This window comes from Lepus europaeus, chromosome 3, assembly GCF_033115175.1.
Source record: "Lepus europaeus isolate LE1 chromosome 3, mLepTim1.pri, whole genome shotgun sequence".
NCBI lineage: Eukaryota > Metazoa > Chordata > Mammalia > Lagomorpha > Leporidae > Lepus > Lepus europaeus.
Window position 1 is genome coordinate 12836318 of NC_084829.1, and position 15941 is coordinate 12852258.

General features: G+C 45.6%; 1 protein-coding gene and 1 pseudogene across 5 annotated transcripts in view; one reads left to right on the top strand and one right to left on the bottom strand.

The window, feature by feature from the left end:
- PHACTR1 (phosphatase and actin regulator 1) overlaps window positions 1-15941 on the top strand; it is a 586996-nt gene that overhangs the window by 237058 nt on the left and 333997 nt on the right. The gene's annotated exons all lie outside the window — the stretch shown is intronic.
- Window positions 3544-10198, bottom strand: LOC133756334 (elongation factor 1-beta-like; annotated as a pseudogene).

Below are 15941 nucleotides of genomic sequence, written 5' to 3' on the forward strand. Positions count from 1 at the left end.
ATTTCTAATTGTTCTTCTCTTTGGGCTCCATGAAGTGCTCTAAACAAAACGGGGTGGTGTGAGAACCAAAGAGAAAAATGTCTTCGAATCCTGTCTTGGGAGAGACTCAAAGCTTTTGCTGCCTCTCCTCCCTCCCCTCCTTTCTCCCAGGTTGGGGCAATAATAAGAGTAGAATGTGTCTCAAAGAAGCCACTCCTTGGAGTGTGTGCAATTATCTTTGGGCGAGGATATTTGGGTGTTAGAATAAAAATGACCCAGGACCCGAGTCTGAAAATCTGGTCCTGAAAGCTTTGAGACCAGCATGTAGGAATCGAGAGACTTCGTGGATCATGAATTTCTAGTCTCCTCTCTTTCTGCGGGGGCCTCTCACCCCATCTCTCCTGATGTCCAACGAACAAAACTAAACACCAAAGCCAAAAGACAGAATGAGGTTTTCCACAAAGCCCACATTTGTAGTACAGATATGATGATAGGAACAGGCAAGAACAGTTCCTGGGCTCTCTTTTTAAGGCCACTCCATAAAGTATTGCTTAATGATTACTGTCGACACAGGGACTGCTTTTTATCCCGAGTTCCTTCCATTGGAACCTCCTGGAAACCTGCCTTTTGTACTTTCATCTGATGGGGGCTGGGATTCACGACCTGGGCCTGCGGCCCCTCCCAAGTCACAGAAGACGACAGGACGCCCCGCACGGTTTCACTGTGGCCTTGCACTCGGATTCCCTGCAGTTTGGTAGTCTGCCTGCATCTTGGCGGCCACATTTTCCACACCGAGACCCAGGTCTTTGGGTCCTCACAGAGGATTATTTGTGTTACTTTCCTTGGGAAGGACAGTCTGGAAAATGCAACTTGGAAGCCAAGTTTTGTCCGTTTCTGGGAGAGTTCGATAGTTTCCGAAACAACTGGTCAGAAATGTGACAGAAGGCAGGGTTTTACAAACCAGGCAATGGGGATGGAGGCTTTGGGTGCAGTGATAGGCTTAGGAGTCGGGTTGGTTTGCGTGTGTGTTGCAGCTCTGTGCAGTGAGTGACAGTGGCAAACTGTTCACCTTTCTAAGGCTTAGTTTTCTCATCTATAAAATCAGTATCAGAAGTAAAGGAAATAATGTGTGCATAGGACAACACGTAGTTCCATGCTTGGCATAGGTAGCCCCCCAAACAGTACTTGCTGTTAATTCTTGTCACCCTGTGTGAAACTTTAGCTAAACTAATCTGGGATCCTCGAAATATTTTGGAATTAATCCAGTACTGTGTGTAGACATTCTTCCGTACAAGGAGGAATTTGCACGCCCATGTTTTGGGTAGAAAAGTACGTTGCACTGATTGAAGCCACGGAGAACCACCGTAGCTGTGCCAAATGAGCGGTGTTTGTCTCCAGGCTCCCTGTGCCACCTGTGGGTCCCACCACTCCCTAGGATCCAAGTTGTTGACCACACCAGTGGCAAACACAGGCACAGTCACCCTTGTCTCTGGAGAACCCCCAACCACTTCCACTGGGTGTAGTTTGATTGCCCTGCTTCAGCCGTGCTAGCCCTTGTCATTTTGCCCTTTCTCATCCTGCATCTGCTGGGCTCAGGGCTCCTGTTAGTTTCCCCCACCTAAGGCAGCTCCTGCAGCTGAGCCAGAGTGACCCACGACCGCACAGCTTCAAGCCTCTGCCAAGGACAATGGGGACTCTGCTACCCCTGTCCAACTCCTTAAGGACTGTACCTCTGTTTTCTCTTTGCAGTCTCCTACCTTGGGGATCTGGTGCCTTCCACAAAGAGAACTCCTGATCACATACGTTAGAGTCCTAAGACAGTGGTCTCCCCACTTTGAAGGGCAAAGATTCCAGAAGGCCGCTACTATTGATTCTGTGGATGTTCAGGCTGTTATGATGTCTGGGACCCACATTGCAGGGCTGGGGCTAAGAGAAGAGACTTCATAAAAGGCACTCCGGGCATAGCCTGGGCCTCTCTGGGGAACTAACAGGACACAAAATCCCTCCTAGAGGGAGGGGGAGCATACCAATTACATTGTAACTGGAGATACCTGCATCCCGTATCGGAGTGCCTGAGTTCAAGTTCCAGCTCTGTTCCCCATTCCAGCTTCCTGCTGATGTGTACTCCAGGAGACGGTGTACCCCGGGAGGTGGTGGTGATGGCTCAAGAAGTTGGATCCCTGCCCCCATGTGGGAGACCCAGACTGAGTTCCAGGCTCCTGGCTTCAGTCTGACTCAACCCCAGTTATTGCAGGCATTTGGGGAATGAACCGGCTGATGGGTGATATTCATTCTCTCTTTCCCCCTTTCAAATAAATAAATTAGGTGGTTTTTAAAAAGAAAGCTCAATTAGGAGTTGTCATAAAGAAGGCAGGGTGAAGAACAGAGGCTGCCTTCTAGGTAGCCTCCCCAAAGATAATGGCAATGTCAAAAATTCAGAAAAACTCAAAAACACAACCAGCTTTACAGAAAATAGGTTTCTAAAACAAAATACCAAATTTCAAAATGTTGAACTGCCCTAAACATGAAAATAAGGAGAGGCCGGCGCTGTGGCTCACTAGGCTAATCCTTCGCCTGTGGCGCCGGCACCCCGGGTTCTAGTCCCAGTTGGGGCGCTGGATTCTGTCCCAGTTGCTCCTCTTCCAGGCCAGCTCTCTGCTGTGGCCCAGGAAGGCAGTGGAGGATGGCCCAAGTGCTTGGGCCCTGCACCTGCATGGGAGACCAGGAGGAAGCACCTGGCTCCTGGCTTCGGATCAGCACAGCACACCAGCTGTAGCAGCCATTTGGGGGGGTGAACCAGCAGAAGGAAGACCTTTCTCTCTGTCTCTCTCTCTCTCTCTCTCACTGTCTAATTCTGCCTGTCAAAAAAAAGAAAAGAAAAGAAAAAAAAAAACAAACAAACAGCAGTGAATGTGGGGTTGAAATACTTGATTATAAATTGAATCATATGCCCTGGGTAAATCCTGCAATTAAGTCTATTTTCTCACTTATTAAATGATAAAAATAATTCCTCACCTACTCACAGGGTACCTGAGAAGAAACATGAGATCCTTGTCCAAATTGAAGTGGTGATAAGAGCCTACTATATTCCCCTCAACCAGTGTTAGGGACTTGAACTCTACCTTGTCCATCAAACAGGTATTAACTGTTTAGGATTTAAGAAAATTAATTTTTTTTAAAAAAAGGAATGTGTGTGCTAGTAAAAAAAAAACCAGAATTTTCTTATTGATAACAGAAAATCACTATGGATCATCCATAGTTAATGAACAACCAATAGATACTGGACAAAAGCCCTTCAAAACATTGACAGAAAATGAGATTAAGAGATAAATTCAAGGGCAGGCATTTGACACAGCAGTTAAGACGCCTGCATCCCATGTCAGATTGCCTGGTTTGAGTCCCCGCTCCATTTCCGATTCCAGCTTCCTGCTCATGTGTACCCTGGAGGCACCAGGGGATGGTAACCCACTCTGGGCTCCTGGCTTCGGCATGGCCCCGATTCAGCCGTTGTAGGTATTTGGGAACAGTGGATGGGAGATCTCCTCTCTCTTCTCTGTCTGCCTTTCAAATGAGTACATTTTTGAAGGCATTATTTTTGTAATCTTCCAAGCTTGTATTAAGTGAAGCAATCCAGTATGGATTTTGGATCTTGTTGAAAGCTGCCACATCCATGGATCGCACATGGTTCTCAGAAGCCGTGATCTGTGCCTCCAGCGTATCAGCTCCGACTGTGTCATCTCCGACTGCGCACTGCATTTGAAGGTGTTTGATGTTGTAGCCCCTGGAACGAGTCTAGAGGAGCAGCAGACCAAGCCATCTGCTGGGGTACTTGTGACACTCTCCTCCAATTTTGCCACATCTCATTCATCGTCCCGAGGCTTCTGTCTCATTAAGATGGAAGGCTTGGCAACAGGTGCAGGTTTTTTGTCTTTCTTTGACTCAACCTGTGCAAGTCATTCTTCTCTTATCTCTTCGCCTCCTCACTTTCCTCTTCATCACCAGATCCCAGAAGGTCAGCAGCATCATCGCCTTCACTCTCTGTGGTTCCACGTCCGTGGTGTCTTCCTCTTCCACAGGGCCATACTTGGCAGGCTGGCCTTTTCCTTCTCCCAAGACTTGGTGTGATTATACCAACGCGGGGCATGACACAAGTCGGCAGGCGGTGGGCCAGAGACTGCTTCCAACACTGCCCCATTCACTTGTGATGGCGCAAACCCCTGCCTGTGGCTCTTGTCTGCCAGGTAATCACTGGGTCCCTGGAGGCTGGCAGGCTTTCCAGGTCTCCAAACCCATGACATCAGCTGTGCCAGGGAGATGGAGGCAGGCAGCAGAGTGGAAGAGTGGGAACTGTTGGCGAAAAAATTAAAGATGTTATTTTTTAAAAAAACATGCTTATTTGGGTGCAAAACGTTTTGAAATGCACACACAGCAGTGTGATTTGCCAGTGACCGGGTGGCTTCCACAACAGGACTGTGTGTTCTCTTGTTCTGGAGGCCAGAAGTCCAAGCTCAAGGTGTCGGCAGGGTTGATTTCTCCTGAGTGCTCTCTCCTTGGCCTACTGTGCCCTCACCTGGCCCTTCCCTGTTCATTGTGTTATTTGGAGGAATACTATTCAACCCTCAATAGCTATTGGGTTAAGAAAACACACTAAGAGACATAGTGTGTTCTTATTTTAGGACTTGATAAGATCCATAAAGGACAGTGATGTCTTCTCCTACTGCCACAGGGAGACCCCAGAAGGCAGCCTGGTGGAGGAGGCCTGAGCTTAAGTGAGGCCCTTTTGTCACCAACTTCCTTCTCAGAGTCTGTGAGCTGGAGATGGAGCCTAGCAAGACAACCTCTCTGGAGTGCCAGCTATTCCTGGAGGTTGGATTTCGCATAGTTTTGAATTAGATGTTCCTTGGAGGTCAGAAGGATTGTGGCATTTTCCTGGGCAATTTCCCACTTCCTTACAATACTCGGTCTTGTAAAGGAAGTCGAGGTTTATCCTGACATCTGGGTTCCTGCTGCGGTCTTGTGGTCACGCATGCTCTTCGCCGTTTCTTCAGCCAGCCCCTAACTCCCCGTGTTCCTTTTCAGCATGAACAGTGACATTCGGTAACAAAAGTTACCTGAAACACATGCACCCACCACACGCTGGTTTATTCCTGAAACGATTTGTGAGTAAAGAAGAAGACGCTCTGCAAGGGATGTGTACAAGTGGCTTCCTTTAGGCACTTAGAGCTTTGGTGTCAAAGGTCCAGCTCATGGCGGAGGTGTCCCACAGATGAGGGCAGCGCAAGGGGACTGGTGCCCACTCGAGATTCAAGGCATGAATGAGTTAGAAAGGGGTCACAGGGCAGAGCCGGTGATTTGCAGGTGTTCACAGACAAGGATGAGCGTGCACTCTGCTCCCTCTCCCCCTCCCCATTAGGGATGGGGAGGTAGGGGCATCGTGGTGCCATCGGTGCACACACATCCCAGTTCCTTTCGGCAGTCTGGATGCTAGTTCCAAACAGGGCAATGCGACATTAAAGGTGAAATCATTCAGGCAGGGTCGGCGTGTGGTGTAGTGGGTAAAGCTGCTGCCTGCAATGCCAACATCACATAGGCCCCTATGTCCCGGCTGCTCCACTTCCAATCCAGCTCCCTGCTAATGCACCTGGGAAAGCAGTGGAAGATGGTGCAAGTGCTTGGGCCCCTGCCCACGTGGGAGACTGGATGAAGCTCCTGGCTCCTGCCTTGGGCCTGGCCCAGCCCTGGCTGTTGTAGCCCTTTGGGAAGTGAACCAGCAGATGGGAGATATTCATTCTCTCTCTCTCTCTCTCTCTCTCTGACTTCTAAAATAAATAAACAAATCTTTTAAAAAAAGAAGAAATCATTTAGGCAAGACATATACCTTAATTTTCTTTCTAAAATAACCCATGGTGAAAACTCCTATAAGGAAGAACAAAGGAGCACACATTTAATGACTTGTAAAATACTCAGTCATTTCCTTTTTCATTGAAAAATAAAGCATGCCTCCAAAGCCCTAGGGGAAGGATCAACTCCCGAGGGTCCTGTTCTTGCTTCCTGGCTCCATCATTAGCAGAGAGATGTACTCTCGCACCAGGCTCCATGGCAGATTCAAGCGAAGTAGTGAGTTAGTGCACTCCGTTAGTTTAGCCAAGCAATGGATGCAATATTCTCTCCAAGTGCCCACTGCTCTTGTTTGGGTTCATAGAGTGAGGCTGTTGAAAGAAACTATGATATAACTCAGAATATGTTGGTGCCTGTATTCTTTAGTCCAGATTTCAAGGTTCATGACTTACTCAAAAAACAACTTAGAGGCAAGGGCCATTTGGATAGTTTTAGCATCATTCTCAGGCCATACAAAATTATCAACTTAAAAATTAGCTCACTGTAAATCGATTGAATTTTGAGTCCCACCTCCAATCACCTTGGCAGGGCCAGACCAGTGATTCCGTGGACCTTACATGGCTGGGGCTGGCCATTCCCCGTGCCTGGTAGAGGTTGGAAGTGGTAAAGGACAAACCCAGGAACAAATCACCAGACTCCAAGACACTAGTCTCGCTTCCTCTGGCTTTCCTTTAAGTTGGCAACTCCTCCCCACCCCCACCCCTAAGTTGATTTGTTCGTATGTCAACTTCACAAATAAAAATGTGTTTTTATAAATATCATAGCTTTTGCAATAAAGCAAAAACTAACTACCTTGTAGGGCTGTTTGTTATTGTGCTTAATCGCCAAGCGTTTATTATTTCCGATACCAAGGACAAGGTATTGTGCACAGACTTACACAGTATATGAAAAGATGAATCAGATCTACTCTTACCTATTCAGAGGAATAAAACATGGGCTTGGAAGTCTTAACAAAATACAGAAAATGACAGCTTCCATGAGAACAGAAAACATAGTTACCGAGCTTGGTAAGAGGGACCCATTAATTCTAGAAATAAAAGGCTTTAGAGATGTTTTTAACCTGAGAGTCTTGAGAGCTGAATGGTTATGTTTCAATATAGTGGAGGAGGGGTGTTGAGGCAGGGAAGAGGGGGAGGGCAGGAGACATTGCCAACAAAGGTGGGAGAGGAAACAGGAAGCAAGGTCATAGAAGAAGGCAGGCCTGGAGTATATGTGAGTCATGGCGGCCAGGCCTGTTCTGTTGGAGGAGAGAGTCATTATACTAAAAAGAGTTTGAATACCAAGCCCAGAAGCATCATGTTCAGGGGTTAAAAGTATGTGCAGGGTAGAGGGAGGGAGTGGGGAGAAGTGATAGTGCGCCATCAGTTACACGGAGACGGAGGGAGCTCTGAAGTCAAAGTCTGCGCTAGCCGGAAAAGCATCAGGCACTGGGACGGACTCATTTCTGCAACTTCCGGCCACAAGGTTGGGCAGTAACTGGAAATATGTCTGCTGGACCTACAGGCCAAGAGCATTTTTATAACAAAAATGTGGGGAGGGAGGCATCAGTTGTTTACCTAGAACCTCCCTGGGCTCGAAGTAGGAGGGGAGAGAAAATGCAGAATGGGGCAAGTTTGGGCTGGGAAGACAGTCCACAGGAGGAGTCTGTTGCTGTGGGATTGGTTGGGGATTCGAGCAGGACACAGCGGTGCTTGGTGGTCACCATGTGCATTTGGGTTGTTTTTAATATACACCCAGGAATGTGGACTAGTATTCTTCTTGATTCGACTTGTAGCTGTTGACTACGTCCCTTATCTCCACTCTCTTCCGGCCCCTGGTATTAAACTTAGGGCATCTCAGAATTTCTTCTTATCAGGCAGTGGAGAACCCGTTAGTGGTAATAAATAACTAATAATAATAATAGCTCTTACTTGTTGAGTGCCTTGTGTTGCTTAACTCACTTCCTTTTGTCTGCACAGCAAACCTGTGGCAAGAGAGGTGCAAAAACAGTTGATCTCATTTTGCATGGATTCTGTGTTTGCACAATCACCCACTCAGTAGAATGTAGGATCTGAAAACCCAAAAGCAATTCGTGAGGCGCTTTCCCAGTCATCCGCAGACATGTGCAGAGCAGTGAAAAATGGAGTGAGGTGGAGCAAGGGGAGCTCTGCCTTCTTGCTCCAGCTCTCATGTGACAAACAAGCGTCCTTGCCCCATGCTGTTCATGCCACAGTTTTTGCCGCTGAGTGCACTGGGTGCTGACTTTTGCTGTGTGGAATGTCTCAGCTCGGTACTGGTGCACCAGGAGTGTTCTTGGCTGCAACGGGGCTGTGATGGTCGCTTTGGAGAACGTCCATGCATTCATGTTCCTGACAGTGCTGTTGGCTGTGACTGTGAGTTCAATGTTAATGACTCAACAAGATGAGGGTACTTCAAAAATGCAATTAAAAGATAATACACATTTTCCATGAACCTCATAAAGACCCCTCGACTATGTTCAATAAGGTCTGGTTAAGCAGAGATGAACGTTGTACCCACAGACACAGAACCCTGCTACGGTGAAGATGAGAAGCCACTAGTTACATCCTTTCCACAAAGAAGTAAATTCGGGCCGGGAGAGATAAGGAGTTTCTCCAAGGCGACACGGGTTACAAGAAGCCTGGGAGTTAAGATGTCTCTCCCACATACTGATTTCATTTCCTTTGGATGTATACCCAGCCGTGGGGTGGCTGCATCATATGGTAGATCTATTTCTAGTTATCTGAGGAATCTCCATACTGCTTTCCATAATAGCTGCACTGATTTACATTCCTACCAACAGTGTGTGAGAGTTCCCCTTTCTCTGCATCTTCGCCAGCATTTTGTCTTCTTGGGAAATAGCATTTTAACTGGAGTGAGAGGGCATCTCATTGTGGTTCTGATTTGCATCTCCTGGTGATGAGTGATGGCGAGCCTTTTCCATAGACTTGCTGGCTATTTGTATATCTTCTTCGAAGAAATGCCTCTTCTGGTCTTTCATCCGTGTTTTAATTGGATTACTTGTTTTCATGCTGATGAGGTGTTGGATTTCCTTATTATTCTGAAGATTAATACCTGTTGGGTGAATAGGTTACAAATATGTCCACCCACTTTATAGGTTGTGTCTTTATGGGTTGTTTTCTTTGCTGAATAGAAAAGTTGTAGTTTGATTTAGTTCCATTTGTCAATTTATCCTTTTGTTGCCTGCACTTGGGGTCTTATTTAAAAAAAAATCTTTGCCTAGATCAATGCCTCAAGGTGTCTCTCCTATATTTCCTTCTAGTAATTTCATAGTTGGAGGTTTTATATTTGATTCTTCGATCCATTTTGAGTTTATTTTCTTATAGGTTGAGAGGTAAGAGTTTAGTTTTTTTTCTTCCTTCTGCATTTCCCAGCAAAAGATTTCATGTAATTCTCACAGCGACCCCGCGGGACCAGGGCTGCTGCTCCCATTTTACTGATAAGGCCAGTGAGAGTCCAGCAGCTTGCCCATGAACACCTGCTAATCGACCACGGAAGAGGGAACACAAACCCCACCAGGGCAGCCCTGGGGGTGTGATCTCAGTGAGAAGGTTCAGAGTCTCAGGTCCAAGAGGAAAATGTTCATGATGCCTTTTTGGTTCTCTCTTTCCTGCTTTTCATTTTAATTCTTCCAGCATTTTCCTTACACCATTGTGTTTTCCTAAATCCATGTTTTGTTCAAATTCTCTCACACAGAAAGTTTCTCTCTCCCAGCCTTTAGATTTCTTCTCTTCTTCCTCTTCCTCCTTGTCCTCTTCCTCTTCCTCTCTCTCCTCCTTTTTGACATTGCAAAGAGGTGGTTGAAACTATTTGGTAACTGTCAACATGCTAGGTTGTGTTATATTGTGCTGTTTAATAAAAATGTTTAAACATTTCAATGTTCCTGAGAACATAATGTGTGTTACCGAGGGGGCTTATTTTCTTGGTCATTCTTGCATCCCACATGAATAGAGCTGTGGTTAATTTATTTGTACACTGCTTAGTAGAAGAAAAGCAATGGCCATGCTATGTGTCTACTAGATTTGGAAAATATGGCATAAAGACACATATGGTCTTCATTTTGCGTTTTATCTTATGGATCAACTCTCTCTGAACCTTTGTATGGAAATGCATTGTCTCTCTAACTTTCCTAAATCTGTATGCTGAGACTTATTTTCCTATATTCCCAAGACAGGTATTAAATATTCCTCAGTATTTGTGTGTCATGAGTTAGTGCCATGGCACTTACTGGGCTGAAATAGTTTCCAAATACTGTGGAGACGGTTTCATCTAAAAAGTCCAGAACAGTTAAATTCAAAAGCATGTTGACAATACAAAACAGGCAGAATGTGCAAATCAGAGTCTTGGGCGCCTTTCTTTCTAAAATGCGCATCTACAATGCCCAGGAAGGGGAGCCTTCCTTCTGACCCCATGGAAAGTGCGTGTCCCAGAGCCACGGTGCTCCACCGAAACCCTCTGCTGAGGCTGGAAGAGCAGCAAGCTGGGGTCTCTGCAGGGAAGTGGAAGAGAGTTGGCCTACACCACAGTCTCTATTCTTTGAAATCACTCAAGTCTGAAACCTTCCATTTATAAATTAAAAAAGAAACCCCTTGTACTATACTGAAGCCAAGAAGGAGAGGGAGAGGGAGGGAAGGAGAGGGAGAGAGAGAGAGGATGGGGCCATGTGACTGGCAATTGAAATGTCTACTCAGTCAACTGTAACTCCTAGATGAATACATTCTGCATTCATTTAGAGAGCTGGTCAGGTAGGAACAAAGGCTATGATAAAGAAACCTGAAGACATTTCTTCTTAAACTCTCAGAACCTCAAAGAGAACCGGGAAAGTGAGGCCCTGTTGGATTCCACAAACACAAAAGACCATCTTTCAAATAGCCTGGGCAGAAGCGAGTCCAGAGTATGCTTTGCCAAACCCGAGGGAAATTCACTCCATATGTTTCTGATTCGTTTATAGTTTAATCATCAAAATACTGCTTTGCAAGGCCTAGCTGCGTCCAAGAAAACTTTTACAGGCCGTTTTAAAACATTATCTTGAAAACAGGAAGTCCTATTCTGCCAAGAGCTGGCAGACGCCAGAGTAGTGGTTCTGGATTTGATTGTTGGGGCAGAAGCCCTGGGGGCTGAGATTTCCAAACCCAGAAGATACAAGGTTCTAATCCCTCCGGGGAGCCTGTCTCTCATCGCTAGAATTGTGGGAATCCTTCAGGGAAAGATGGCCTCTGGCTTCCATGGTTTCCACCCAGGCTCAGCCCCTTTCGTGGAATTTTTCATCTCCCTTACCACTTTCCATTGGCTAAATGACAATTCAGGAGGGAACTTCTCTACTGAATTCAAAAATGTTAGCACCCTGGGCCCCAAACACCAGGATAGATTTCCATAAATGAGCTTGGAAAACAGCACCGTGAAAGGAGTTGTTGATTCAGAAAAGGTAAAATGAAAGCCCATTTTTGAATTTAAAAAATTCTCTTATTGCGGTAAAAACACACATAACATAAAATGCAGCATCGTCACTTATTTAGATGTCCAGAGTGGCACTGAGTACATCCACCTTGTTGTGTGACTGTCACCATCATCCATCATCTGGCAAAAGCAAACTCTGTACCCATTAAACAATAACTCACCGTGACCCCCCTCCCCAGCCCCTGGTAACTCCCATTCTACTTTCTGTCTGAACTCAAGGAGTAACTAAGTTCATGAGATCCTTTTTGTTACTAAAATGCATGGATTCTTGCGTGAGCAGTAATGGGTATGTGACAGGAGATGGCTTTGATGAGGACTGTGCAGTTGACTCCAGTAGCCTGTACTTGGGGCAGATCATGAAACCACAGGTCCACGAGGGTATGTCACAGGGAGTTCTGCTGGGCTGCTGTTTTTGATGATTTCATAAGACGAATAAAAGTGTATGGGACCTTCTTTTAAAACAGTAGTCTTTGTTCTTTCCAGTGCATCAGAATCTCCTGGGAACCTTGTTCTTGAACAGATTTGGATTTCGCAGGTCTAACGTGAGGTTTAAGGTGTGCATTGCTAACATTATCCAGGTGATGTCAATGCTGCTTTCCTGTGAACAAAATTGAGCAAAATTCTGGAAGTGTAGTGCCTGACCCTTGAGAACCTCTAATAAATTCTATATCAAATGTTCTGAGTGGGGCAGAGGTATTTTTAACATACTCCCAAAGTCATCCTGGTGTGCGGCCAACACTGAGAACCTCTGGCCTGGAGAAGCTGAGCTAAGGTGTCTAGGCGGCCTCTCTGGAAATCAGACGTCTCCTCGGAGACCCGTGAGTGTCTGATTGCAGTGAGCTCATCCTTGACGTCTCCAGGAAGAGCCGTAAGTGACTGCTTCTGTGTTGCTCATAAAAGAGCCAATGATTTAGATCCAGATGTGCTAATTGCAGAGCTGACATTCCGCTGGGAAAAGCTAGCGACTAGTCTTGTTTTCTCACCCCCATGGAGGTCTTTCTCGATTCTCATGGGTGGGCTACAGGGTAGCACCAGCATTGATCCTCAAGTTAAAGATATTGAATATGCCCAAATGCTCGTACTTAGACATATATTTTTAAGAACTCAGAATTCTGAATCAAAAAGCAGCAAGAGAAAATTCTGCCTTAAAAATGGGAAGAGCAGGTGTTGCAATCCGTTTCTCTCCAGTATAAAATTCATGTAATCTCACTTTTGTGAAACATCTGATTCTGCTTCTAACTGCACCCTGATGGATCTTCATGGATGAGTCACCTGCAAAATGCACCCCTAAGAAGCTGACTGTGCTATCTGTGGTTGGGGTAATTAAGTAGATGTTAAATGGTAGTGAATGCCTGCCAAATACAATTATTTCAGTTTTGGCTTAGCTGAGCCTGACTTCTCTTTTTCACAATAATTAGCCAACAGTAGCAGTTACTTTTTAAGGTCACTCCTAATTTCTGATAATAACACCATGGCAACAAAGAAAAGGATGACTCTATTCTGGTAAATGGATACAGACCCAACTAATCTAACTACATGAACTTAGTTAAATTTTAAATCCAGAAGAAGGGAACTTCAGTGCATCGCACTATTGTAGAACAGATTCAATCTGCCAAAAGCCATTCTTGCCTGCCTCATATTTTTGCTGGGTAGTATGAGGATGATGGACTTTAAGGAATTACAAATGTTGAATCTATGCCGTAGAAACATTTCCCATTTCATGCTACGGGCAGGTCATGTGCACAAAGCAAAGATCAATAAGAACAATAATCATGACAAAAGTCTTCCTCACTGTTTTCGCCATGAATGGGAGCTGCATGGTAATGATCAGTGGTAGGATGAGTGGCAAAGGAACAGATGTGGCTGGGCCAGACAGGGAGAGAGGTTTCTTGTTTGCATCGCAGTAGACTATTTGAGACCTTCTCTGTTCTCACTTGGCCCTCTCTATTAACTAAATCCACTCCTGGACCAGGGAGGAGTGACACAAACCAGCCAGGAATGGAGGAGATAACGTAGGATCCCCCTTTCCCCTTGTTTCTTTTCTGAGCCCACCACCAGCCAGCACATAGCCCCAGGGCCTAGAACTCTTCTCTTGGCCCCTTTCCAGGTTAGATTCACCAGTGTTTGCTTTAGTACTTAGGCTTTAGATTTGCTCACAGATGTGGAATACTCCCTCCTGCCCCTTAGGAACTTCTTCCCTCCCAACCACAGACCTAGGAACCCATCCCTGATGTGACAACTTTAGCCAAGCCAATCCAATGACACAAGAGACTGGAGTACGGGCCAGCACTGTGGCATAGTGGGCTAAGCCTCAGCCTGCAGTGCCGGCATCCTGTATGGGCACTGATTCCACATCTGGCTATTCCACTTCTGATCCAGCTCTCTGCCATGGCCTGGGAAGATGGCCCAAGTGCTTGGACCCCTGCACCCGTCGGGGAGACCCAGAAGAAGCTCTTGGCTCCTGGCTTCGGATTGGCCCAGCTCTGGCTGTTGCAGCCATCTGGGGAGTGAACCCACAGATGTAAACTCTCTCTCTCTCTCTCTCTCTCTCTCTCGCATTTTCTTTCTCTCCCTCTCTCTCTCTCTCTTTGTAACTCTGCCTCTTAAGTAAATAAATAAATCTTAAAAAGAGAGCGAGAGACTGGATTAAGCAAAGTTAAATGAATCTGGCCCTTGGGTCATCCCACATAGGTGGTTCACTCTCCATAGCTGTTGTGATAAGAAAAGAGAAGGGAGGAAAGAGGGAGGGAACCGTCCCTGCCTGCCCTAGGGAACTGAGGGACCCCCTGGGACCTGGGCCCATCTCCATTGTCTCTACAATTTCAGATCCACTCACCGCTGAGACTGGAATTGTGGAGGTGGGAATTGAGAAGGGAGCACGGGAGGGGAGACTTCAGATTTGTATACAGTTGTCCCTCAGTATCCACTGTCTGTGGGGATGCCCCCCACCCCACTAAGATCTCCAGTCACCCAAGTCCCTTATATAGAGTGGTGCAGTGTTTGTATAGAACCTATTCACACTCTCTTATATACTTTACATCTTCTCTAGATTCCCTATGATACGCAATACAATGTGAATGCTGTTTAAATGGTTGTTGTGCGGTATTATTACAGGGACAATGATAGGAAGTATGGTCCCTACACGTTTAGTTACACTTTTTCTCCAAATATTTTCAATCATGGACTTGGATCATGAATGTGGAATCCTTGGGTATAGAAGATGGACTGGCTGTATTCTTTTAAAATCCTACTTTTAAGAGGTAGCCTTTAAATCGCAGTTGCTTGTAACACTGAGAATTCCAACAAACAGAACTCAGTTGCCTAAGGGGATATTTGCAGATAAACCCAGTTTTTCATTTTTGAGGTGGAAAAAGCTGATGCAGACTCTTAAAGTAAAGGCCAACGAGCTTATGGGTATCAGTTTGCTTGGATTCCATCCCAAGAAACAACGCTAAGATCCCATCTATTGTAATCCTCAGGTTTCGTAACCAGAAATTGTGTTCAGCTTTTTGTGATGGGTCGTAGGTTGTATTTTTTATATTTATTTTTCAAGACTCATTCATTTGAAAGGCAGAGTAGCAGAGAGAGAGAAAGAGACAGAGAGAAAGAGATCTTCTTTCTGCTGGTTCACCCCGCAGTGATCTCAATGGCCGGGGCGGGGTCAGGCTGAAGCCAGGAGACCCGAACTCCATCCAGGTCTCCCTTGTGAGTGGCAGGGATCCGAATACTCGGGCATCTTCTGCCTTCCCAGACATATGAGCAGGGATCTGGATCAGAAGTAGAGCAGCTGGGATTTGAACCAGCCCCCTGATATAGGATGCCAGTGTTGTAAGTGGCAGCTTAAACTGCTGAGCCACAATGCTGGCCCCAGAGTCAGATTTTTTAAAGAAGATGTGTTTTTAATAAGGAAGTAGGTCAAAACAAGAGAGTAGGAAATCGCTGTGCACATTAAAAACAAATGCAAAAGGATGGACAGATGTAGAACCCGGCACCACCATTACCAAAAATTAAGACCTGCGAGATAATGGAAAGTGCAGAAAATAAGAAGGAGGGGGTCCTCCCGGTGCCTACGGGTTCTGCACAGGTGAGGAACACCGAAAAGAAGCCCAAGTACATAGAAATTCAAAAAGCTGGACAAATTCCCTGGGGTAGAAAGAAGTACGCCAAGATTAGCAAAGAAAACCAGCAGTTAAGACCAACCCAAATGACGAACACCTGTTCTTCCAGTGCTACTCATCTGAATAACTAGAGAGCAGTTCCAAAACATGATTACAAGATTCAGCCCAGACCAATTGAATCAATGGCCAGGGACTATGTCATATGTGCAGAGCCCAATCTGCAATGTACTGTGTTATACACACCTGGATCTTGACTTAGTATGAAAGAAAAATATATAAAACCTCCATTAATGATTTTTATATTGATGACATGTGCAAATAGCATATATTTAAAAATTTCATTTCACCAGGCCCTTTTTACTTTCTCAACACAGCTACTAGAATATTTTAAAGTAAATATATTTTTATATATACTCATGTTTGTATGGACAGGGCTGTCCTAGAGACTGTAGGTTAAACACCAAAGTGATG